This window comes from Schistocerca gregaria, chromosome 3 (assembly GCF_023897955.1).
Source record: "Schistocerca gregaria isolate iqSchGreg1 chromosome 3, iqSchGreg1.2, whole genome shotgun sequence".
In the NCBI taxonomy this organism is placed as follows: Eukaryota; Metazoa; Arthropoda; class Insecta; order Orthoptera; family Acrididae; genus Schistocerca; species Schistocerca gregaria.
This window is the reverse complement of record NC_064922.1, coordinates 891,527,034-891,554,315: the sequence shown is the minus strand read 5'-3', so window position 1 is coordinate 891,554,315 and position 27,282 is coordinate 891,527,034.

The following is a 27,282-nucleotide window of genomic DNA, read 5'->3' as shown; positions in this document are numbered from 1 at the left end:
GCAACCCTTTTGTTTTAATTAGAGGGAAATGTCTTTTTTCACAAATACTTTAACCCAGTTCAGGTGCGCTCGCGATCAGTAAAACAATTAACGGCATATTTTTGCGCATATCCATTACGATGGGGCGGCAATGCTGTCGCCTTCCCCACCCGTAACACATGTTCTGCTTGTTAGTACAAATGTGAAGAAATTATCATTCTTAAGACACAGACTTTCCGATTTCCTAAATGTTTATTACAAATGAACTCTTTTAGTAAATATAAACTTACAAAAATGAGAAATTCCTTTTACTCCAAACAGTGAATATGTTCTTATAGTGATGCATAACATTTTAATCTGGATACCAAAGCTACTTTCGTCAATTTCTTTGAAATGTTCTTTTGAAAATACGCGGAAAGATGAGTTACCTCATTACCTTTAGCAAGGTTATGAAATGTGTTCTCATTTGCGAATATGGACAGCCATCAGCTGTATAACGGAATGAAGGTAGTGAAAATTTGTGCCGGATCACGACTCAGATCCGCATTTCCCTCTTATCGCGAGCGTCGTTGTTACCATAACGCTGTCGTACGACTCACGGCGACACCTAAAGTACCGTACGTCGTCAACCGTATGTCTGCAACCTGCACTCGTACATACATTATGTATATTCCGCTTTAAGGGAGACATAATAACTCAAAGTCGCTTGCCCGATATCGGCGGACAAATACGATATCGCAAGGCCTAAGTTGCTCAGAAGTCCGATGAAAGGCTGTTTTGAACATGCATGCATATCCGAACGAATTTTGCGCCGTACTTCTGAACAACACACGCACTTCAACAGCATGTTTTGCATCTTTGTAATAATATAAAGTGATGCATAATACCTTTCTTTATTAACTCTCTTAAAAAGTTGATTATACTCCCTTGTCCAGGCAACAACATTCCCCTGTCTCTCGACCGTATCAACCTACATTTAACGTATATAATTTACAGGAAGATCAGTAATTTCTCAGAGCAGGGGGCTGATAATGCTTGAGCCTAGGCTGCGTTGCTGATGACATCATCTATGACATCACAGTGCAATGTTTCCAGATTTCTCCATCCACCTCTCAGAGGTCACAGTTTAGTTGGCCTATTATAAAAGAGTGGGAAATTCCAAAAGCTCAATTATGCCAAGTGTAAAATGGCGAGAAAATTAAAGATCCAAGATAACAGACCAAACCCAATTGTCGTAAGTATAAAATCCAATACGGCTGACATGAGTACAGCCCTATGATGTCAAAATCCAAGATGGCGGGTGCAGAAGCCAAGACGGCTGGCCTGGGTCCAGGCCGAATGGTTGGGTTGGGTTGTTTTGGGGGAGGAGAACAGACAGCGAGATCACCGGTCTCATAGGATTAGGAAAGAAAGTCGGCCGTGCCTTTTCGAAGGAACCATCCCGTCATTTGCCTAGAGCGATTTAGGGAAATCGCGTAAAATCTAAATCAGAATGGCCGGACGTGGGATTGACCCGTTGTCCTCCCGAATGCGAGTCTAGTGTGCTAGCCACTGGGCCACCTCGTTCGGTGCATGGTTGCCACATCACTTGTCCTAATAGGCTTCCTCAGAGATGACGTCAGAATCTGAGATGTTTACTGTGTTTTCCCCAGTCATATAATGCCAGAATCCAAGTTGGCGAATCTGGGGATAACGGACGAGGCTGCTTGGTGGCCAGGTCAGTTGTGCTACATACACCACTGCTGCCGCAGCCGCTGCCGACCAAGCTAAATGGTTCAAATGGCTCTGAGCAGTATGGGACTTAACATTTGAGGTCATCAGTCCCCTAGAACTTAGAACTACGTAAACCTAACTAACCTAAGGTCATCACACACATCCATGCCCGAGGCAGGATTCGAACCTGCGACCGCTACGGTCGCGCGGTTCCAGACTGATGGGCCTAGAACCGCTCTGCCACTGCTGCCGGCCGAGCAAGGTAGAAAAGCACCGGAGTCACATCACCTCAACCGCCCCTTTGCAGCCATATATATGCCTCAGCTGCCTTCGCATAGCCTCATAATGCAGTCACCGAGTCCGAAGTTTAGAATCCAATTGCCTACGCGTTCTAAGTCAAACTGTTGGAAATTGAAAGTCCAAGATAGTGGAACTAGTGTGGTTGTCTGCCTCCTCCACACTGCCTCCAGTATTGCCGCCACCTCCCTTTCAGACCATGGAGAATACTGTTTTAATTTAGACCCCACGAGCCCGTAAGCCCAAGTTAAAAGTTGTGGAAAATTTCTGCAGTTACCAACACATCCCTCCTACAACACAATGTTACTGCAGCTGCCCACGTAAGATGTGTCATCATCCTCTGATAAGAACATACACAGTGACTATGGAGGCGAAAGGTTCAGGCACCTTTTAATCATAAAATTTACAACTAAAAATTAATGTGTGCTATGGGTGTGAGCTATTAAACAAACACTAATCGGCCTTATGCTGAGTCAGCCTGCCTAATCCATCCAAACGTGTAGGTTATACGCTGATAACCCAAAAACCTATGTCCACTGCCCACCGCAACGTTGGATGTCGCCTGCTGGCGTTGCAAGCACGTGACGTGGTAAAAAAAGTATGTAATCGGAGCGGATCACGATAGCGAAGATATGGGCTGAAAATGGAGAAATACATTAGGACGAGCGACATTGTCGAAGGCCACATTATTACTACGCAGAGCCTGTGAGCGAGTATCTAAAATGGCGAAACTGGTCGAATGTTCACGTGCTAATGTCGTAATCTACAGAAAGAGGTAGAAGGATGGTGAAATTACCACCAGTAGCTGAACAACAATGGGTGAACATCCAGCGGTCGGAGGCTAGTCTACTGATAGATGTTGATCTGTGGCGTCTCTGCCGAAAGAGAACAATTCTGGTGCACGCCACAAGTGTTTCGGAGCACACCGTTAATCGGACATTGTTGAGCTCCGCTGCAGACCACCTCTCCTTTTTCACATGTTGACAAACTAAATCGTCAATTACGATTGCAGTGGGCACGGGACCACAGGGATTCGATGGTCGACCAATGGAAACATGTCGGATCTTCTGGTGAACCAAATTTTTTCTACACTAGGTCGATGGTCGTCTTTAGAAACGCGGTCATCGAGGTGAACGGCGGCTCCAAACGTGCAGCGCTCCACGGACACCAGCTGTTGGGAGCAGTATCATGCTATTAGAGACATTCTCCTGCGATTGCATTGAACCTATGGTTGTAATGGAAGACAAGCTGGGAGCTGCAAACCACCTGCACCCCTTCATGCTGGACATCTTCCCCGACTGCGGTGTCATCTTTCAGCAGTATAATTATCTATGTCTCGGACTCTAAACGTGCCACAGTGGTCTGAGGAGCACTGTAGTTCACTCAAGATGACGTCTGGGCCGCCGAATTCGCCTGATGTAAATCCTACGGAACCCATCTGAGTCGCTATTTGCTAGCATCACCAAGTACACAAACCAGCGGCCCGTTATTTACGCAAATTGGTGACCTGTGCGTAGGCGTCAAATACCATATACTCCACAAACCTACCAACAAACTGTCATACCTGATACACAGAATCAGTGAGTATTTCGTACCAAAGACCCACAAACAAGCTATTATGCAGCTGTTCATAATGTTTTGGCTGATCAGCAAACACACAGTTATTTGTTTGTTGTTGTTGTTGTCTTCAGTCCAGAGACTGGTTTGATGCAGCTCTCCATGCTACTCTATCCTGCGCAGGCTTCTTCACCTCCCAGTACCTACTGCAACCTACATCCTTCTGAACCTGCTTAGTCTATTCATCTCTTGGTCTCCCTCTACGATTTTTCCCTCCACGCTGCCCTCCACTAAATTGGTGATCCCTTGATGCCTCAGTACATGTCCTACCAACCAATCCCTTCTTCTAGTCAAGTCTAACCCCTTCCCGTTCACAACACCTGGATGTTTTAAATACACTGTGTGATCAAAAGTATCCGGAGACTCCCAAAAACATACGTTTCGCATATTAGGTGCATTGTGCTGCCACCTACTGGCAGGTACTTCATATCAGCGACCACAGTATGCATTAGACATCGTGAGAGAGCAAAATGGGACGCTCCGCGGAACTCACAGATTTCGAACGTGGCCAGGTGATTGGGTGTCACTTGTATCACACATCTGTACGCGTGATTTCCACACTCCTAAACATTCTTACGTCCACTGTTTCGGATATGATAGTAAAGTGGGAACGTGAAGGGACATGCGGAGCACAAAGGCGCACAGGCCGACCTCGTTTGTTGACCGACAGCGACCGAAAACAGTTGAAGAGGGTCGTAATGTGAAATAGGCAGACATCTATCCAGACCATCACACAGGAATTCCTATATACAACAGGATCCACTGCAAGTACTATGACAGTTAGACGAGAGGTAAGAAATCTTGGATTTCATGGTCGAGTGGATGCTCATAAGCCACACATCACGCCGGTAAATGCCAAACAACACCTCGCTTGGTGTAAGGAGCTTAAACATTGAACGAATGAACAGTGGGAAAACTCTGTGTGTAGTGACGAATCACGGTACACAATGTGGCGATCCAATGGCAGGGTGTGGGTATGGCAAATTCCCGGTGAACGTCATCAGCCAGCGTCTGCAGTGTCGACAGTAAAATCCGGAGGCTATGGTGTTATAGTGTGGTCGTGATTTTCATGGAGGGGCCTTGCACCCCTTATGTTTTGCGTGGTACTATCACAGCATGGGTCTATATTGCTGATTTAAGTACCTTCTCCCTCCCTGCTGTTGAAGAGTAGTTCGGGGATGGTGACTGCATGTTTCGACACAATCGAGCACCTGTTCATAATGCACGGCCTGTGACGGAGTGGTTCCACGACAATAACACCCCTGTAATAGACTGGCCTGCACAGAGTCCTGACCTGAATCCTATAGAACACCTATGAGATGTTTTGGAATGCCGACTTCGTGCCAGGCCTCACCGAAAGACACCGATACCTCCCCTCATTGCAGCTCTGCGCGAGGAATCGGCTACCATTCCCCAAGAAACCTTCCAGCATCTAATTGAACGTATGCTTGCTAGAGTGGAAAATGTCGCTTTTAACTATAGACCTAAATCTCTACCGTCGATCAAATGGTTCAAATGGCTCTGAGCACTATGGTACTTAACTGCTGAGGTCATCAGTCCCCTAGAACTTAGAACTACTTAAACCTAACGAACCTAAGGACATCACACACATCCATGCCCGAGGCAGGATTCCAACGCGCGACCGTCGCGTTCGCGCGGTCCCAGACTACAGCGCCTAGAACCGCTCGGCCACTCTGGCCGGCTAACGTCGATCATTTGTAGAATTTTGAAACACGTATTATGTTCGAGTATAATGACTTTTCTGGAGACTAGGAATCTACTCTGTAGGAATCAGCATGGGTTTCGAAAAAGACGGTCGTGTGAAACCCAGCTCGCGCTATTCGTCCACGAGTCTCAGAGAGCCATAGACACTGGTTCCCAGGTAGATGCCGCGTTTCTTGACTTTAGCAATGCGTTTGATACAGTTCCCCACAGTCGTTTTATGACCAAAGTAAGATCATTTGGACCATCGGACCGATTATGTGATTGGATTGTAGAGTTCCTAGATAACACAACGCAGCATGTCATTCTCAATGGAGAGAAGTCTTCCGAAGTAAGAGTGATTTCAGGTGTGCCGCAGGGGAGTGTCGTAGGACCGTTGATACTCACAATATATTTAAATGACCTGGTGGATGACATCGGAAGTTCACTGAGGCTTTTTGCGGATGATCCTGTGAGGGTGCTGGTGTGTGGTATCTGCAAGTGGTTGCTCTTTGGAGGGCGACAATGCCCTGTGGCGCAGAGAATCGCAAGGAGGGGCGGTTGTTGCGAGGCTGTGGAAGGTGTAGGCTGCGGTTTGAGCCAAAGGCGGTTGCGTAGCGAAGGATTTATCTGTATGTTTAAAAGTAATGGCACACAGTTTGAATAATAGTGTGTAAATGTTTGTGCAGTGTGATAAAGGAAATGAATTTTACCAGTTCTTAATTCGTCTCCATCAGTTAGTACCACACCATTGCATTTAACAATGAACAAAATCTCCTGAAGGGGTGCATTTCCATCATGTCGCGTTCCTGATAATCGAAATGACCATGATATGGTATGACTAAGAGTTAGTTATCCTGTGGATATGTGTTTCTGCTTGTTGTTGGTGATACTGAATACTCAAACTGAGGAATAGAGATAACAAAATAGACATACTGGTGACAAAGAGACCCAAACGTTCGACTCACTATAAAACAGGGAATCAGTGAGCATCACTGCGGACGGCTGTAAATAGGAACGGAAAGAGAGATAGGAATATTTTTCTGTTTAGCAAGAGCAACAAAATACAGATTGCTAGTTACTACAGCAGTGCAGTCTAGGGCGTCTTGTCACGGTTCGAGCGGCTGCCCCCGAGGAAGGTTCGAGTACTCCCTCGGCCATGGCTGTGTATGTGTTGTCTTTAGCGTAAGTTAGTTTAAGTTAGATTAAGTAGTGCGTAAGTGACCTCAGCACTTTCGTCCCATAGTCCTTACCACAAATTTCCAAATTTTCAAGTTACTACAGATTACACGTTTTCACAACACCAGAATTACACACCCAGAGCTGAAAACGTTGAACATCACTGGACAAAGTTCAAAAGCATCGTACAATATCTTTCAGACTGGAATGTTCGGGCGAAACTGTTAGATATGGAAAGAACCCATCGCAGTCTGACAACCATGTAAGAAAGGTGCTACGAAAGTACAGAGTTTCACTCCGAATTTGAACGTGACCAAAGACTCACAGACAAACAAAAAACTAAATCTAGCCAAAATAAGCGTAGAGAGAGCTTTGCCTGAAGCGTTCCATGAGTTGGAAACTAAGATTCTATCTACTAAATTGACAGAAACTGCTAATAAGTTCTGGTGATATGGTCAATCAGTAAACAGATATAGGCTTTCTATCTAGACACTTTGACCATAAAGGCATCGAAACAGAGGATGGCATAGAAAAGACCGAAATACTAAAAGTTTTTTTCTGAGATTGCACTGTAGTTTCTTCTTTAAATCGGCACAAGAATGACAAAATGACGGACATCGAAATAACTGACCACGGAACAGAAAAGCAACTGAAACTGCTTAGCAGAAGAAAGGCTACTGGATCTGATGGGACAGCAATTCGAGACCCATGTTACACACGAGAACCAGAAAGCAGTAGATGCAGGTGCCCAGCTAGATGCCATGTTCCTTGACTTCGGGAAGGCATTCGGTACAGTTCGACACTGCCACCTAATGAGCAAAATACGAGCTAATGGAATAGCCGACCAATTATGTGACTGGACTGAAGAGTTTCTAGCAAATACAACACAGCATGTCATTCTTAATTGAGAGGGTCTTCAGAAGTCTAAGTAACTTCGCGCGTGCCCCAAAGAAGTGTTACAGCACCATTAGTTTTTACACTATATACAAGTGACACAGCAGATAACTTCGCAAGTTCCATGGAAATACCATGGATGATGCTGATGTGCGCAGAGAAGTTGCAACGCTAGTAAATTGTAGCGAAATGAAGGAAGACCTCCAATGGACCAATGCTTGGTGCAGGGAGTGGCAATGGACCCCTGAAGCTAAGACACGGTGTAGAGAAATGCTATCTTTCCTTGAAAGGGGAACTTAAATGTCTCGTTGGATTATATGTGAAATTTGGCTCTTAAGATTTTGCCTAGAGACGAAACACATACCGCACAAAACAGTACCCTTTCCTATTATTTCAAGTTCCTAATGTCCTAGCAGACCAGCTAGCTTTATGCTAATTAAATTTATAGCTGAAGTTGTATTTCGCCAATGAAATTGGGCACCATGAAAAAAAATTTGCTTAAATTTCTCTTAATTATTTAATATCAATAGTTTATATACTGCGCTAATTATCTCAGTCATTTCAGTAGTTAGCCAGTTTCGCGGAGAGGCATAAATTCCCGCCCACTATAGCAGAAAACCTATTCTAATTGTTCCTGAGTTTGACCGCACGTCCCAGCAAAACTTTATTGTCCGGATATAATGCCACTGGCATAAGTATTTGAAGTTGAGTTATGCCCAGTGAATGCTCAAAGGTCTTGAGTTATGCCCAGTGAATGCTCAAAGATCTAACAGTACAAATAATCGCAATCATGGCACACACTCGATAAAAACAAAACTCAGAACTTAAACAGTACAGCAAATGCAGCCCTTTACAAACCGATACATCTGTACTCTTAAGTCCCTGAGCAAAATCTCCGATTCACTCTAGTGGAAACACACACGACAAACTACCTGGACTTTCTCGAGTCCCAGACAGATGTTCTGGACACCCGAAGTCCACCAATAATCCGAAATGGACTCTCTGGAGCCCGAGATTCAAGTCCCCCAATCCTACCATCATCAATTCCCAGCTAAATTTGTAATGCCCCCTCCATAAACTTCACTTTGTATCCTATTGGGCTGGACACTGTGGCCGGGCGGTTCTAGACATTTCAGTACGCAACCGCGCTGCTGCTCCGGTCGCAGGTTCGAATCTGCCTCGGGCGTAGATGTGTGTGATGTCCTTAGGTTAGTTAGGTTTAAGTAGTTCTGAGTCTAGGGGACTGATGACCTCAGATGTTAAGTCCCATAGGGTTTAGAGCCATTTGAATCATTATGCTGCCGGCTGGGGTGGCCGGCCGGTTCTAGGCGCTACAGTCTGGAACCGCGCGACCGCTACGGTCGCCGGTTCGAATCCTGCCTCGGGCATGGATGTGTGTGACGTACTTAGGTTAGTTAGGTTTAAGTAATTCTAAGTTCTAAGGGACTGATAACTTTAGAAGTTAAGTCCCATAGTTCTCAGAGCCATTTCCATTTCCAATCATTATGCTATTGGCTGACGACCTCTGTGCACCTTCCACCATTCAATTTCGTCGTCTTTCCATACAGTAAGATAGAGTTGTCCAACTATTACCAAACTGGACAACCCTAAAAATATAATTAAACAAAAATCATATTCTGAAACACTTAAACGCTGATTTTAGCTGACATCAAATGCAATATTTTTTGTTTCTAATGTGTCTCAAATTGTATGTTAATTTGAATTCTTTCATTGGCATGTATTAATTCTGTCGTAGAGTTCCATAAATAAGTATCCTCCACATTTCATTGACAGACACTGCCGTTCATGTTTTCATCTAATAAGGCAGTTGATTGGAAACAAACTGGGGAACATATGTTGTTTATGGCGACATTTCTTAACCTTACATGGTGGGGAGGGCCGGTCTTGACCAGATCCAACGAAACACACATGCAAGACAGGCCGGATCCCTGACAACTGTCCCTTATGTGGCACGTAACAAATATGCAGACAGTAGCACAGATAACTAATATACGAAGGATGCTCAAAAAAATTTACACCCCATACAACTGTCCCTTACGTGGCATATAACAAATACGCAGACAGTAGCACAAATAAGTAATATAAGTAGTGTGTTCAAAATGTTTTGCACCCCATGCAACTGTCCCTTATGTGGTGCGTAACAAATACGCAGCCAGTAGCACAGGTAACTAATATACAAAGGGCGTTCAAACAGTTTTGCTCAGTCGTCTCTAATTTTGTTATATACTATATAATGACAATGCCCTTATGACGCAGGCGAAAATCAGGAAAATGAGTTGGAAAATTGTCTCTCATCCTCCCGACAGTCCGTACTTGGCTCCGTCTGATTTTTACCCCTTTGGTCGTCTGAAGGCCCACCTGCGCGGTAAAACATTTGACAGTGAGAAAGACCTTATTTCCTATGTCAAACAATGGTGTAAAAGTCAATCCCCAGAATTTTGCCAAAGTGCTTTTACATCATAGAAAGAATGTTGAGCCAGATGCGTCACCGCTGATGGAGGCTACATTCAATAGGCTCAAAGTATAGCTAAATTTTCCAAGTATGTTCACAAAAAAATTTGTCCTCCTCCTGCAAAAAAATGAAAAAAATTAGAGACGACTGTGCAAAACTTTTAGAACGCCCTTTGTACAAGGCCAGCTTTCTACAGAGGACCGGAAAAATCGTGCCAGCGACTTGAGTATATGAGGAGAGAATGTCCACGTGAAAACCCTGTGAATACACATGCTTTGAAGGGCTTTCACCAGCGTGCATCATCTAAGAATTTCTGGTCAGTTTCTTTGGAAAGCAACCAGCTGTTCACTAATAGTGCTGCCTTTTCCTGAACCCTTGAGTTAGAAAGCATGAGATCATCGCATGCCTAAGCCAAGATACCATTACAATGTTCCTTTGTAATGCATACAAGATACAAGTTCCATTTCTGTCGGTTTTGTCTTTACAATATATGAAGTGAATAATACTACAATTCCTTTACCTCAGAGCACTACTAAAGAAAGACCCCTTTAACTATAAGAAAGAGAAAATGTTCATTCTTGCGGTGTGTTTTGAGACACACAGCCCACCTTAGAGGTGCTTGAGCAGAGGACGGCTTTTACAAACTACAAAGGTGTGTAACACTGCTGCTTTCTCTTCCGGCCGCCTTCAACACAGTCAATTTCTTAAGCGCCACATTCAGAAGCAGCATATGAAACCAAGACGTAACCCTCTGTCATCCCAGCTAGTCATAGGCCACCTCCAGAGACACTGCCATGCTGCGATGTAACGAGCACTGAACTCTCAGGTCCGGTACCCCGATGCTCCTGAACACTGCTGTCTCACCTTAACATAAGCAAAAGTAACATATTCCAAACACATAGAGAGAAAGGTCCTTCATTGTATGGTTGCAGAAAAATCAGTGGAAGCAGTTACTTCCATAAAGTATGTATGCGTATGCATAAGGAGCGATTTAAAGTGGAACAACCATATAAGATTAAACATGGGTAAGGCAACAGTCTGGATGAGTGACTGGTCTGGCCTTGTAACACTGACCAAAACGGCCTTGCTGTGCTCGTACTGCGGACAGCTTTAATTTTTCCCGAGGGCATTCAGGCTTACTCTATGATTAAATGGTGATAGCGTCCTCTTGGGTAAAATATTCCGGAGGTAAAATAGTCCCCCATTCGGATCTCCGGGCGGGGACTACTCAGGAGGATGTCGTTATCAGTAGAGAGAAAACTGGCGTTCTAAGGATCGGAGCGTGGAATGTCAGATCCCTTAAAATTTAAAAAGGTAATTGGACAGGTTAAAGTTAGATATAGTGGGAATTAGTGAAGTTCGGTGGCAGGAGGAACGAGACTTTTGGTCAGGTGAATACAGGGTTATAAATACAAAAACAAGTAAAGGTAATGCAGGAGTAGGTTTAATAATGAATAAAAAAACAGAAGTGCGGGTAAGCTACTATAAACAGCATAGTGAACGCATTATTGTGGCCAAGATAGACAAGAAGCCCACGCCTACTACAGTAGTACAAGTTTATATGCCAACTAGCTCTGCAGACCTTGCAGAAATTGATGATGAGATAAAAGAAATTATTCAGGTAGTGAAGAGAGACGAAAATTTAATAGTCATGTGTGGCTGGAATTCGACAGTAGGAAAAGGAAGAGAAGGAAACGTAGTAGGTGAATATGGATTGGGGGAGAGAAATGTAAGAGGAAGCCGCCTGCTAGAATTTTGCTTAGAGCATAGCTAACCCATGGTTCAAGAATCATGAAATAAGGTTGTATACATGGAAGAACCATGTAGATACTAAAAGGTTTCAGATAGATTATATAATGGTAAGACAGAGATTTAAGAACCAGGTGTTAAATTGTAAGACATTTCCAGGGGCACATGTGAACTCTGACCACAATCTATTGGTTATGAACTGTAGATTAAAACTGAAGAAACTGGAAAAAGGTGGGAATTTAAGGAGATGGGACCCGGATAAACTGAAAGAACCAGAAGTTGTACAGAGTTTCAGGGAGAGCATAAGGGAACAATTGACAGGAATGGGGGAAAGAAATACAGTAGAAGAAGAATGGGTAGCTTTGAGGAATGAAATAGTGAAGGCAGCAGAGGATCAAGTAGGTAAAAAGACGAGGGCTGGTAGAAATCCTTGGGTAACAGAAGAGATACTGAACTTAATTGATGAAAGGAGAAAATATAGTATATGAAGCAGGCAAAAAGGAATACAAACGTCTCAAAAATGAGATCGACAGGAAGTGCAAAATGGTTAAGCAGGGATAACTAGAGGACAAATGTAAGGATGTAGAGGCTTACCTCACTAGGGGTAAGATAGATACTGCCTACAGGAAAATTAAAGAGACCTTTGGACATAAGAGAACCACTTGCATGATTATCAAGAGCTTTGATGGAATCCCAGTTCTAAGCAAAGAAGGGAAAGCAGAAAGGTGGAAGGGGTATATAGAGGGTCTATACAAGGGCGATGTACATGAGGACAATATTATGGAAATGGAAGAGGATGTAGATGAAGATGAAGTGGGGGATACAACACTACGTGAAGAGTTTGACAATGCACTGAAAGACCTGAGTCGAAACAAGGCCCCCGGAGTAGACAACATTCCATTAGAACGACTGACAGCCTTGGGAGAGCCAGTCCTGCCAAAACTCTACCATCTGGTGAGAAGGATGTACGAGACAGTCGAAATTCCCTCAGACTTAAAGAATATAATAATTCCAATCCCAAAGAAAGCAGGTGTTGACAGCTGTGAAAATTACCGAACTATCAGTTTAATAAATCACAGCTGCAAAATACTAACACGAACTCTTTACAGACGAATGGAAAAACTAGTAGAAGCCGACCTCGGGAAAGATCAGTTTGGATTCTGCAGAAATGTTGGAACACGTGAGGCAATACTGACCCTACGACTTATACTAGAAGAAAGACTAAGGAAAGGCAAACCTACGTTTCTAGCATTTGTGGACTTAGAGAAAGCTTTTGACAATGTTGACTAGAATACTCTCTTTCAAATTGTGAAGATGGCAGCGGTAAAATACAGGAAGCGAAAGGCTATTTACTATCTGTACAGAAATCGGATAAGAGACGAGGGACATGAAAGGGAAGCAGTGTTTGTGAAGGGAGTGTGACAGGGCTGTAGCCTCTCCCCGATGCTATTCAATCTGTGTATTGAGCAAACAGTAAAGGAAACAAAAGAAAAGTTCGGAGTAGAAATTAAAATCCACGGAGAAGAAATAAAAAATTTGAGGTTCGCCGATGACATTGTAATTGTGTCAGAAACAGCAATGGACTTGGAAGAGCAGTTGAACGAAATGGACAGTGTCTTGACAGGAGGGTATAAGATGAACATCAACAAAAGCAAAACGAGGATAATGGAATGTAGTCGAATTAAGTCGGATGATGATGAGGGAATTAGATTTGGAAATGAGACACTTAAAGTAGTAAAGGAGTTTTGCTATTTGGGGAGCAAATTAACTGACGATGGCCGAAGTAGAGAGGATATAAAATGTAGGCTGGCAATGGCAAGGAAAGCGTTTCTGAAGAAGAGAAACTTGTTAACATCGAGTATTGATTTAAGTGTTAGGAAGTCGTTTCTGAAAGCATTTGTATGGAGTGTAGCCATGTATAGAAGTGAAACATGGACGATAAATAGCTTAGACAAGAAGAGAATAGAAGCCTTCGAAATGTAGTGCTTCAGGAGAATGCTGAAGATTAGATGAGTAGATCACATAACTAATGAGGAGGTATTGAATAGAATTGGGGAGAAGAGGAGTTTGTAGCAGAACTTGACTAGAAGAAAGGATCGGTTGGTAGGACATGTTCTGAGGCATCAAGGGATCACCAATTTAGTAATGGAGGGCAGCGTGGAGGGTAAAAATCGTAGAGGGAGACCAAGAGATGAGTACACTAAGCAGATTCAGAAAGATGTAGACTGCAGTAGGTACTGGGAGATGAAGAAGCTTGCAGAGGATAGAGTAGCATGGAGAGCTGCATCAAACCAGTCTCAGGACTGAAGACCACAACAACTACAACAACAACAAGGCAGATGTCAGACTAAACTTCATAAGAGGAATCCTCAGGAAACGTAGTCCCTCAACGAAGGAAGTAGTTTACAAGACACTCATCAGTGTCTTATCTTCACGAGATAGGATTGAAAGAGGAAAAAAGATCCAACAAACAGACACACATTTCATTACAGGTTGATTTAGTAATGGTTAAAGCGTCATGGAGATTCTTACCAGCCTAAGTGGCAGTCTCTGCAAGGCTGGCATTCTGCATGATTGTGTGGCCTATTGTACAAAACTAAAAAGTGTGCATTCCTTGAAGAGTCAGTCACCATACAGCTTCCTCCTACATACACTCCTGGAAATGGAAAAAAGAACACATTGACACCGGTGTGTCAGACCCACCATACTTGCTCCGGACACTGCGAGAGGGCTGTACAAGCAATGATCACACGCACGGCACAGCGGACACACCAGGAACCGCGGTGTTGGCCGTCGAATGGCGCTAGCTGCGCAGCATTTGTGCACCGCCGCCGTCAGTGTCAGCCAGTTTGCCGTGGCATACGGAGCTCCATCGCAGTCTTTAACACTGGTAGCATGCCGCGACAGCATGGACGTGAACCGTATGTGCAGTTGACAGACTTTGAGGGAATGCGTATAGTGGGCATGCGGGAGGCCGGGTGGACGTACCGCCGAATTGCTCAACACGTGGGGCGTGAGGTCTCCACAGTACATCAATGTTGTCGCCAGTGGTCGGCGGAAAGTGCACGTGCCCGTCGACCTGGGACCGGACCGCAGCGACGCACGGATGCACGCCCCCGTAGGATCCTACACAGTGCCTTAGGGGACCGCACCGCCACTTCCCAGCAAATTAGGGACACTGTTGCTCCTGGGGTATCGGCGAGGACCATTCGCAACCGCCTCCATGAAGCTGTGCTACGGTCCCGCACACCGTTAGGCCGTCTTCCGCTCACGCCCCAACATCGTGCAGCCCGCCTCCAGTGGTGTCGCGACAGGCGTGAATGGAGGGACGAATGGAGACGTGTCGTCTTCAGCGATGAAAGTCGCTTCTGCCTTGGTGCCAATGATGGTCGTATCCGTGTTTGGCGCCGTGCAGGTGAGCGCCACAATCAGGACTGCATACGACCGAGGCACACAGGACCAACACCCGGCATCATGGTGTGGGGAGCGATCTCCTACACTGGCCGTACACCTCTGGTGATCGTCGAGGGGACACTGAATAGTGCACGGTACATCCAGGAATGTGTCAATAAAGTTTCCCCTTCCTGGGACAATGAATTCACGGTGTTCTTATTTCAATTTCCAGGAGTGTATATTAATACATTCAGCTACCGATGGGTGTTGATATATATCAACGGGGAACGGGTGAAAATCTGTACCCCGACCCAGGACTCAAACCCGGGATCTCCTGCTTACAAGGCAGACGCTCTATCCATCTGAGCCACCGAGGGCACAGAGTATAGTACGACTGTGGGGACTACCCCGCGCACACCTCCCGCGAGACCCCCATTCTCACCTTATACGTCCACACACTACATTCGTAGTGCCCTTAACCACCACACATTCTTACCAAGTCCCGTAAGAGTTCGGGTAACGTGTGTGCATCTGCACAGAAGAAGAAGGTTATGGCCGGTATTGCCAGACCTATATACTTACATGGATATGGTGTCTGATCTTTCGGACATGTCCGAAAGAACAGACACCATTTCCATATAAGTACTTATGACTATTTTTGCGCACCATCTGGTTATCTTTCGCCACAGTTGAACTGTGTATGCTTTCCAGTCTTTCATATTCATATTTGTGTGAGCGCTAAACGGACTTATTGATCTGTGCACAGCTGATACCGCATTTAAACATTCGTAAGCTGGGTCGTATTTTCTACCGGTCTCTGACGCTGTACTTAAGGTAACATACATTTTCTGAAATTTTTGAAAATTTTCCTCCTCCTTCGTAAATAGGGTGGATTATTCTAATACGTTTTTGTAATTAGGCCCACCTCTCATTCTTTATGATTCTGACGGATAGGTTTTATACCCAATTATTTCTGTGTAAGTTTAAATATATGGTTCAGTTTATTTATTCCTATAATTGTACGATATAGGACCGTGCCCTTCTTGACATTTGTTTTTTCTGCATTGTTATCTTATATTGTAGACAATCTGGCGATGACCAAAAAGGGCGAAACGCGTTACTTAAATCAAATAACTTTGCATTCCAAACTATTTTTCAGTCTGAAATCGTACTCCATGATCTCGCAGCAGCAAGTCTTTACTCCTCGTCTCCTAGAGCAAGTGTTTTCTCTGGTAACGATCTGAAACATCGGTGTTTCTCTCAGTGCAGTGATCTTGTTGGCCGGCAGTAGCAGACATCGTGAGGCCTATACAATAAAATTTTAGTAATTAGGTTAAGGAAACTCCTAGTCTTGCAGATCTCGTTATTTTTAACCAGTAGCGTTGTGGTGTGAGGAAGAAGCTTGGAGGCTTCTCCCACTCCACGATACGCTTCTGGAACGGACAAATAGGAGAGCTCCCATGTAACCACGCACGAGAAAACGTGCGCTCTACTGAGCCAAAGGAAACTCTTTTTTGGAAATTTAAACAGAATATTATTCTTTGGCATAGCCACTAAGGTTCTCACATTGGCTAATGGAAAGCAACAGCTGGCTGTATTTTTTTCTCTTTCCAAAGAATTCTTCGAACAATGTTGTGTTTTTTCTCTTGCAGACATTTGTCCCTGTGAATTGTCTGGAGTGTTTGGCATGAAGAACACGAATGTTGTGTTGGTTACCTGAGGCTGAAAGTCAGTACTGGCCAAAGCAGTTTATGATTCTGCTCGTTCCTTTTAAGAAAACTCATATCTTTAGCCAGCCACCTTGTAGGGTCTCAATTCTCGAGTCCCTTACCATAATACAAGAGAAATCAAAAGAAAGTAATAAACAGGGCAGTTACTGATGGTAATGAATATGGTCGGCAGTTACAAAGCAGCGTGAGAGAACCACTACATTGTTCAAGGGAATGAGCATACATTATTCTGAAATACGATTCATGACAGTTTAAGACCCTGTCATGCAACGATATGTACTTACTGTGGTGTTATAGATATCTTCAAGAATTCGCCGAACTGGCTGTTATAAATATGCATCCCACTGGCCGATGCGATAAATGCGAACTCATTTGCAGAAGTAGACATATACAGGCAATGGTGTTTGAGGTTCGAACTTCACAGCAGACTCAACTTAATGTACTGCTGTTGCGACGTAGAGCAGCCCATTCATTGATCCTGATCTCTCACAATAACTTTCCAGCGAGTGGTTAAGGAAACTTGCATACAGAGCTGACAGAATCTCACTATTTATCACACGGACTTAAGAAAACAACAATGAGGGAGCTGAAAGTTACAACTATAATTATATTTATGTTGGGTAAAGCGAGCAGTTATGTAGGAATACTACCTCTTCTCAGGACTCAAATTAATGTGTGACTCTTAGGATTGAAATGGTCATCAGTGCATTTCCTGCCACACGAAGGTGTTAATAATCCATAAAATTGGATCTAACAGACTTTGAACATGGAAAGTAGGGGGCAACTATCAAAAACATATTAGGGGAATACAGAGATACGCTATCTAGCGTTATGACAGCATACATAGTTCATGCAGAAAACTTCATCTGCTAAATGTAGCCGGCCGGTGTGACCGAGCGGTTCTAGGCGCTACAGTCTGTAACCGCGGACCGCTGCGGTCGAAGGTTTGAATCCTGCCTCGGGCGTGGATGTATGTGAGTCCTTAGGTTAGTTAGGTTTAAGTAGTTCTAAGTTCTAGGGGACTGATGATCTTAGATAATAAGTCCCATAGCGCTCAGAGCCATTTGAATCATTTTTTTTTTTTTTTTTTTTTTTGCTAAATGTAATCTGGGAAAACTAACTAAATTCAGTTTAAGAAGATTATGGTCTATCCATGCTATGAAGGCGATAGCTTGCATTGCAATGCAACCAGACAAAGTTATTAAAGATAAATGAAGGACAGGAACTGCAGAAATCATGTAGAATGTTTATTAAAATTGTGCTGCAGCACTAGCTAATTTGTTACAATTTGGCTGTAACATATACCATTTTCATACAGTTTTGCTGCAACTTTAGGGAAAATTTGCTACAATAGTACTGTAACATGAAGCATTTTGCTACAATTTTGCTGTAACATGAGCTACTTTGTCACAGTTTCACTGTAAAATTATGTGGCTCACAATTTTCCTGTAACATTGATGATATATGGGGAAGTTGTTTTTAGAATTTCTCATGATACATACCCACTCTGGAATGCGACATTCTGACAGCATAGACATGTAAACTGGCCAGAATGCTGTTATATGTCTTTACATCTAATTTACATTCTGAGAGATACCTTGCGGTGAGTGTGTGTGTGTGGGGGGGGGGGGGGGGGTACTTTATGTACTACTGTCACTTCCGCCTTCTTCTGTTCCAGAGACATATGGTCCAGAAGAAGAACAATTGCTTAACGCCTTTGTGTGGGTTCAAACGTCTGTAATTTTAGCAAACGTCTGTAATTTTATCGTCATGGCCTTTTCGTGACAACTACACTCCTGGAAATTGAAATACGAACACCGTGAATTCATTGTCCCAGGAAGGGGAAACTTTATTGACACATTTCTGGTGTCAGATACATCACATGATCACACAGACAGAACCACAGGCACATAGACACAGGCTACAGAGCATGCACAATGTCGGCACTAGTACAGTGTATATCCACCTTTTGCAGCAATGCAGGCTGCTATTCTCCCATGGAGACGATCGTAGAGATGCTGGATGTAGTCCTGTGGAACGGCTTGCCATGCCATTTCCACCTGGCGCCTCAGTTGGACCAGCGTTCGTGCTGGACGTGCAGACCGCGTTAGACGACGCTTCATCCAGTCCCAAACATGCTCAATGGGGGCAGATCCGGAGATCTTGCTGGCCAGGGTAGTTGACTTACACATTCTAGAGCACGTTGGGTGGCAAGGGATACATGCGGACGTGCATTGTCCTGTTGGAACAGCAAGTTCCCTTGCCGGTCTAGGAATGGTAGAACGATGGGTTCGATGACGGTTTGGATGTACCGTGCACTATTCAGTGTCCCCTCGACGATCACCAGAGGTGTGCGGCCAGTGTAGGAGACCGTTCCCCACACCATGATGCCGGGTGTTGGCCCTGTGTGCCTCGGTCGTATGCAGTCCTGATTGTGGCGCTCACCTGCACGGCGCCAAACACGCATACGACCATCATTGGCACCAAGGCAGAAGCGACTCTCATCGCTGAAGAAGACACGTCTCCATTCGTCCCTCCATTCACGCCTGTCGCGACACCACTGGAGGCGGGCTGCACGATGTTGGGGCGTGAGCGGACGACGGCCTAACGGTGTGCGGGACCGTAGCCCAGCTTCATGGAGACGGTTGCGAATGGTCGTCGCCGATACCCCAGGAGCAACAGTGTCCCTAATTTGCTGGGAAGTGGCGGTGCGGTCCCCTACGGCACTGCGTAGGATCCTACGGTCTTGGCGTGCATCCGTGCGTCGCCGCGGTCCGGTCCCAGGTCGACGGGCACGTGCACCTTCCGCCGACCACTGGCGACAACATCGATGTACTGTGGAGGCCTCACGCCCCACGTGTTTAGCAATTCGGCGGTACGTCCACCCGCAATCCCGCATGCCCACTATACGCCCACGCTCAAAGACCGTCAACTGCACATACGGTTCACGTCCACGCTGTCGCGGCATGCTACCAGTGTTAAAGATTGCGATGGAGCTCCGTATGCCACGGCAAACTGGCTGACACTGACGGCGGTGCACAAATGCTGCGCAGCTAGCGCCATTCGACGGCCAACACCGCGGTTCCTGGTGTGTCCGCTGTGCCGTGCGTGTGATCATTGCTTGTACAGCCCTCTCGCAGTGTCCGGAGCAAGTATGGTGGGTCTGACACATCGGTGTCAATGTGTTCTTTTTTCCATTTCCAGGAGTGTATAATTCTGATAGCCATGAGTCGGGTACATTGTACAAAACTACACAAAGCAAACAGACTAAAATGCATGCATAGAAAACAAAAGAACTCATATAAATTGCATAGAACAAAATGTGTATTAAAGAGCCCATATCCGAGCAAAAGAAAAAGGTAATGGGACGATTGCATGATACATAACGATTCATGTATGCCGTAAAGGCCTATTAATGCACAATAAGCTGGCTAATATTTGAAATGTATGTATAGTGTATACATGCAATAACCAACTAATCCAAACATCAAGGCACCAGAATCCGGTGTTTGAGAAAGGAAAGACCTAAACTTAGACATTAAAAATATAGAAATATAAAAATGTAGAAAAGAAAATATGTGTCTTATAATAAGTCCCTTAAAAACCCATAACAATCCTCCCCCCAATCTTCTTTAATACCAAAAGGGCAACACTGAAATAATCATGTCGTGTGAGATGACCTCAAACAGAAACCAGAAAGTACCACTGCACCAACATTGTAGATATAGGTAGCATACTAGCGTACTATACTTGATTTTTACATGAGATGACCATACAGCAAATTGTGCCATCAACACTCAGGTGTTTAACAATTTGTAACTCCCATGATAGATTCAGTTTTTTTCACCTTCTGAGCAGGATGTAATACTCTCAAGTTTTCCATTGCGGGAGACTGGTGTCTGCTTATCTTGAGGTGCCTTTTTTAGTTAAAAAAAATGATCACTGAAACTAGTCTTAAACATTCTGTGTCTTGGGTATTGTCTAAGACGACAAAAGTTGTTGTGGGATACCTCCTAATATCGTGTCAGACGCCCTTTTGCTCGGTGCAGTGCAGTAACGCGATGTGGGACAGACTCAACAAGTCGATGGAAGTCCCATGCAGAAATATTGAGCCATGCTGCCTTTACTGTCGTCCATAATTGCAAACGTGTGCACGAACAGACCTCTCGGTTATGTACCGTAAATGTTCGATGGCATTCATGTCATGTTAGCTAGATGGCCAAATCTTTCGCTCGAATTGTTCAGAACGCTCATCATGCTAATAGCGAACATTTGTGACCCGGTGACACAGTTCCATAGTAGTTTGGGAACGTGAAGTCCACGAATGGCTGCAAATGATCTCCAAGTAGAGGAACATAACCATCACCAGTCAATGATCGGTTCAATTCGACCATAGATCAATCTAACCCGTGTAACTCAGCCAATGACTTTTTTCACCTGCACGGCGCCAAAAACGCATACGACCATCATTGGCACCAAGATAGAAGCGACTCTCATCGCTGAAGACGACACGTCTCCATTCGTCCCTCCATTCACGCCTGTCGCGACACCACTGGAGGTGGGCTGCACGATGTTGGGGCGTGAGCGGAAGACGGCCTAACGGTGTGCGGGACCGTAGCCCAGCTTCATGGAGACGGTTGCGAATGGTCCTCGCCGATACCCCAGGAGCAACAGTGTCCCTAATTTGCTGGGAAGTGGCGGTGCGGTCCCCGACGGCACTGCGTAGGATCCTACGGTCTTGGCGTGCATCCGTGCGTCGCTGATGTCCGTTCCCAGGTCGACGGGCACGTGCACCTTCCGCCGACCACTGGCGACAACATCGATGTACTGTGGAGACCTCACACCCCATGTGTTGAGCAATTCGGCGGTACGTCCACCCGGCCTCCCGCATGCCCACTATACGCCCTCGCTCAAAGTCCGTCAACTGCACATACAGTTCACGTCCACACTGTCGCGGCATGCTACCAGTGTTAAAGACTGCGATGGAGCTCCGTATGCCACGGCAAACTGGCTGACACTGACGGCGGCGGTACACAAATGCTGCGCAGCTAGCGCCATTCGACGGCCAACACCGCGGTTCCTGGTGTGTCCGCTGTGGCGTGCGTGTGATCATTGCTTGTACAGCCCTCTAGCAGTGTCCGGAGCAAGTATGGTGGGTCTGACACACCAGTGTCAATGTGTTCTTTTTTCCATTTCCAGGAGTATATATATATATATATATATATATATATATATATATATATATATATATATATATGTATATGAATTTATGTCGATTACAATATATAAAAACACAGAAATGTCATATCTTCAGGTAACAGAAGAATGAAAAAAATTTATAGTACAATAGATGGAAATAGGAGGTTATGCGTTTCCGGCGTTACAAGTTCTCATTGTGAATGTAATTCTGGTGAATTTTATAACTTGTAGTGAAAACAATACGCAGGTTCTGGTTTATAAAAAGCTTACCCAGATCATAGAAAGTTCCCGTGAAGGGGGATCCTCACAAATTTGGATTTCGAAAACTATGAGTAGATCGTTACATTTTTGTACACTTTATCTGTTACTGCAGAGATGCAAGCATTACTCACGGCGATGTGTTTTAAGTTCCGTGATTCCTTTTCTATGGAAGATGGGCTGAGTGGTAACTCACTAACGAAGTGTAGCACAGATCTGAAAAAGCTCTGTTTGTACTGGACATAAGGACAGGAGGAGGTATGAGTTATAGATTCACTAGTGTTGGACTCACGACAGATGACAAATCGAATACCATCCTCATCAAGCTGAAGTTGTAGATCTAAATAACTAAGCTTCCTGTGAAGGTTCATCGTGATGTTAGTAACTACCATGTTTGGCTGCAAGGCATGAAATTCTTCAGCTTCAAACGGAATGTCAGAGACAGGCCCATTGAAGATAGTAATGATATCGTCTACATAACGGCAGTAGGAGATGATCTGATGAGAGAAAGAATGTCACTGTCTAAACTATCTGCACTCCAGATGATTGAAAAAACCTTTTAGGGACAACCTGCTAAGCAGCTTCCCGTGGCCAGACCATCGTTCTGCTTATAATGCTGATAATTGAAAAAGAAATGGTTGTAAGACGTAAGTAGCTTAAGTAAGGCGATAACTTCTTCTACTTCATCTGAGCTCCTCCGACGATATTAAAAAAAAAAAATCTTGTATAATAAGGATAGTCTTACTCAAAGGACCATTTAACGTTTGTAATATCCAGATAGGGCAAACTGTAAACTTGTGGAAAATTTTGCCATTTTACGTTTGAACCAACCCCTCGCTGTTGGAATTTGAAAAATTTTCCTCATAGACTATGAGTTAATTTGAGCCGGGGGATTGGTATCCCAGGGTTCTTCACTTTCACTTTCGGAACGATATTAGGGTTTATTTTAGTGTATGTGAGATTTTCGTTTCCTTTCTTACGTTTCTATATATTTTTTATTTTTAATGTCTAAGGTTAGGTCTTTTATTTTTTAAACTCCTGATACTAGTCCCTTGATGTTTGGATTACTTGAATATTGAATGCACTATAGATGAACTCTAAATTTTAACCGATTTATTCTGCATTACTAGGCCTCTGTCACGTTCTTCACTCGCTATATATCACACTACCACTACTTTACCTTTTTCCTTTTCCTCGTATACAGACGTCTTAACATATATTTGGTTTTACGTAATTGGTATGATTTCTTTTGTTTTGCATGTAAGAATTTTAATCTGTTCATTTTCTATAGATTTATACCTTCGTGTACGCACCTTATGACTAGGTTTGCGCACCATCTGCTTATATTTTGCCACACTAGCGCTGTGTGTGCTTTCTAATCTGTCATAGTCATTATTGAGTGAGCGCTAAACAGATTATTGTGCCTCGCACAGCTGATACCACTTTTTCTGATTAGTTCACCTCTCATTCTTAATGACTAAGGCGGATGAGTTTTATATCCAGTTACTTCTGCGTATGTTTTAATATATTTAATATAGGTTTCACTTCGTTTATTCGCGTAGTTGTACAAGATAGGACCATGCCCCTTTCTCTAGTTATTCTTAATGGATTTTTTCTTGTTTTGTATATAATCTGAAGATGACCCAAAAGCGCGAAATTAAATAACTTTGCAACCCAGACTGTTTTCCACCTCTAAATAATTCAAAACGTTTACTGTACCAACCAGCAGAATGAAATTGAATAGATTTTACACAGAGTAAAGACTTGGTATTGGACAATTCATGAGAAGACGCTTGCTGTCGTATAGAATGTCGTCGCTACTTAAGTGCTGAGTACGCAGATATGGTTGAACTCAATCTCCAGCTACTGCCGCTGCTTCCTCATGCATTTATGCTACGCAAGTTTGCTAAGGTAAGCCAGCGTTGCAAAGGACGATGTGGTAAGAATGCAAAGTTATCTGATTTCTTTCAGGAGCTTGCTGTACATTTTTAATGTTTCACAGCCAACTAGTTTCTCATTATGCACGTTGCTGAGTCTTCTCGTGTTCTTACCTATTTCTCCGCATTCTTTCTGTACTTTTCTAACTGTATTTGCAGTCATTGGTGGCGTATGCGATTTATTTCCTTTACTACATTTCTTATCGTGCCCACCAGCAAGCGCCAAAGTTAGGTCTTACAATTAAATCTCATGTCTAGTTACTAAATGTTTATACAGTTATAACAGTCGGTAAGTCATATGTCGAAATTTTATTTATTTAATTTTATTTAAATGTCAAGTTCCGTAGGACCAAATTGAGGAGCAAATCTCCACGGTCATGGAACGTGTCAGTACATGGACTTACAATATAAAAAGTAATAACAGTTAAAAATAAATGTTCATGAACCTGAAAGAAAATCAGTCCATACGTTTAAGCAAACGCTATCAGCAATACAATGAAAATCAGCTTAATTTTTCAAGGAACTCTTCGATAGAATAGAAGGAGTGACCCATGAGGAAACTCTTCAGTTTTGATTTGAAAGCGCGTGGATTACTGCTAAGATTTTTGAATTCGAGTGGCAGCTTAATGAAAATGGATGCAGCAGTATACTGCACACCTTTTTGCGCAAGAGTTAAGGAAGTGCGATCCAAATGGAGGTTTGATTTTTGCCGAGTATTAACCGAGTGAAACTGCTTATTGTTGGAAATAAACTAATAGTGGTAACAAGAAACGACAATAAGGAATATACATATCGCGAGACCAATGTCAAAATACCCAGACTCAAGAAAAGAGGTAGACAAGAGGTTCGTGAACTCACACCACTTATTGCCCGAACCACCCGTTTCTGAGCCAAAAATATCCTTCGAGAATGGGAAGAGTTACCCCAAAACATAACACTATACGACATAAGTGAAACATAAGCAAAGTAGACTAATTTACGTGTCGAAATATCACTCACTTTCGATACTGTTCGAATAGTGAAAATGGCAGTATTAAGTCTTTGAACAAGATCCTGAACGTGGGCTTTCCACGACAGCTTACTATCTACCTGAACACCTAGGAATTTGAACTGTTCAGTTTCACTAATCATATGCCCGTTCTGTGAGATTAAAACGTCAGGTTTTGTTGAATTGTGTGTTAGGAAGTGTAAAAACTGAGGAACAAGAGCGACCCCAACACTGATCCCTGGGGCACCCCCCACTTGACAGTACCCCACTCAAATCCCACATCACAGCCGTTATCAACATTGTGAATAATGACCTTTTGCTGCCTGTTGCTGAAGTAAGAGGTGAACCAATTGTGAGCTACTCCCCTTATTCCACAATGGACCAACTTCTGGAGCAATATTGTGGGATCAACACAGTCAAATGCCTTTGTTAAATCAAAAAATACTCCAAGCGTTCGAAACTTTTTGTTTAGCCCATCCAGTACCTCACAGAGAAAAGAGAATATAGCGTTTTCAGGTGTCAAACGGCTTCTAAAGCCGAACTGTACATTTGATAGCAAATCGTGTAATATAAAATGATCAATTAACCTTACATACACAGCCTTTTCGATAACTTTTGCAAACACTGATAGCATAGGAATAGGTCTAAAATTATCTACATTATCCCTTTCTCCCTTTTTATAAAGCGGCTTTACTACTGAGTACTTTAATCGCTCAGGAAACCGACCATTCCTAAACTAAAAATTACAAATATGGCTAAACACAGGGCTAACATGTGCAGCACAGTACTTTAATATTCTACTAGATACTCCATCATAACCATGAGAGTCCTTAGTCTTCAGTGATTTGATTATTGTCTCAATTTCCCTCTTGTCTGTATCACAGAGGAGTATTTCAGACGTCAATCTCGGAAAGGCATTTGCTTAGAAATTTATATGATTTCCTGTAGATACTAAATTTTTGTTTAGTTCACCAGGAATGCTCAGAAAATGGTTGTTAAATACTGTACATATATCTGATTCATCAGTAACAGAAATATTATTACTGCAAACTGACTTTATATCATCAACCTTGTGCTGCTGACCAGACACTTTCTTCACAACTGACCATATGGCTTTAATTTTATCCTGTGAATTAGCTATTCTATTTGCATACCACATACTTTTTGCCTTGCTAATAACATTTTTAAGCACCTTACAGTACTGTTTGTAATGGGCTACTGTAGCTTGATTGTGACTACTTCGAACATTTTGATATAATTCCCACTTTGATCTACATGATATCCTTATTCCACTAGTCAGCCAACCGGGCTATCCATTACTGCTAATACCCTGTTTAGAATGTTCTAATGGAAAGCAACTCTCAAACAGCATGAGAAATGTGTTATGGAAAGCATTGCATTTATCATCTATATTATCGGCACTATAAACATCTTGCCACTCTTGTTCCTCGACAGGTTTTGAAAAACTCTCTATTGCTGTTGGATTAACTTTCCTACATAGTTTTTTAATTAAATACGACATTGTTTAGAGTACAAAAACCTTTTAGTGTTAAAATTTGTGAATCATGGTCTGAAAGGCCATTCACCCTTTTACTAACAGAATGCCCATCTAGTAATGAAGAATGAATAAAAATATTCTCTATGACTGGGCTACTGTTCCTCTGCACCCTAGTTGGAAAAAACACAGTTTGCATCAAATCATATGAATTTAGGAGATCTACCAACATCCTTTTTCTTGCACAATGATGTACAAAATTAATATTGAAGTCACCACATAGAACTACTTTCTGATACTTCCTACAAAGTGAATCAAGAACCCTCTCTAACTCAAGCAAAAATGCTCTGAAATCGGAGTTAGGGGACCTATAAACAACAGCAATTAGAAGTTTAGTTTCACTAAATTCAACTAATGCTGCACAACTTTCAAATATCTGTTCAGTGCAGTGTCGTGATACGTCAATGAACTCAAATGAAATACTGTTTTTTACGTACAGAGCCACTCCCGCACCACGCAAGGAACTCCTTGAGAAACAGCCAGCTAATCTGTAGCCTGGTAAGGGAAGCCTCTGAATTATCAAATTATTTAAGTGGTGCTCTGATATACCAGTAATTTTAGAGTTAACATCTATTAGCAGTTCACTAACTTTATCTCTAATACGTCTTATATTTTGATGA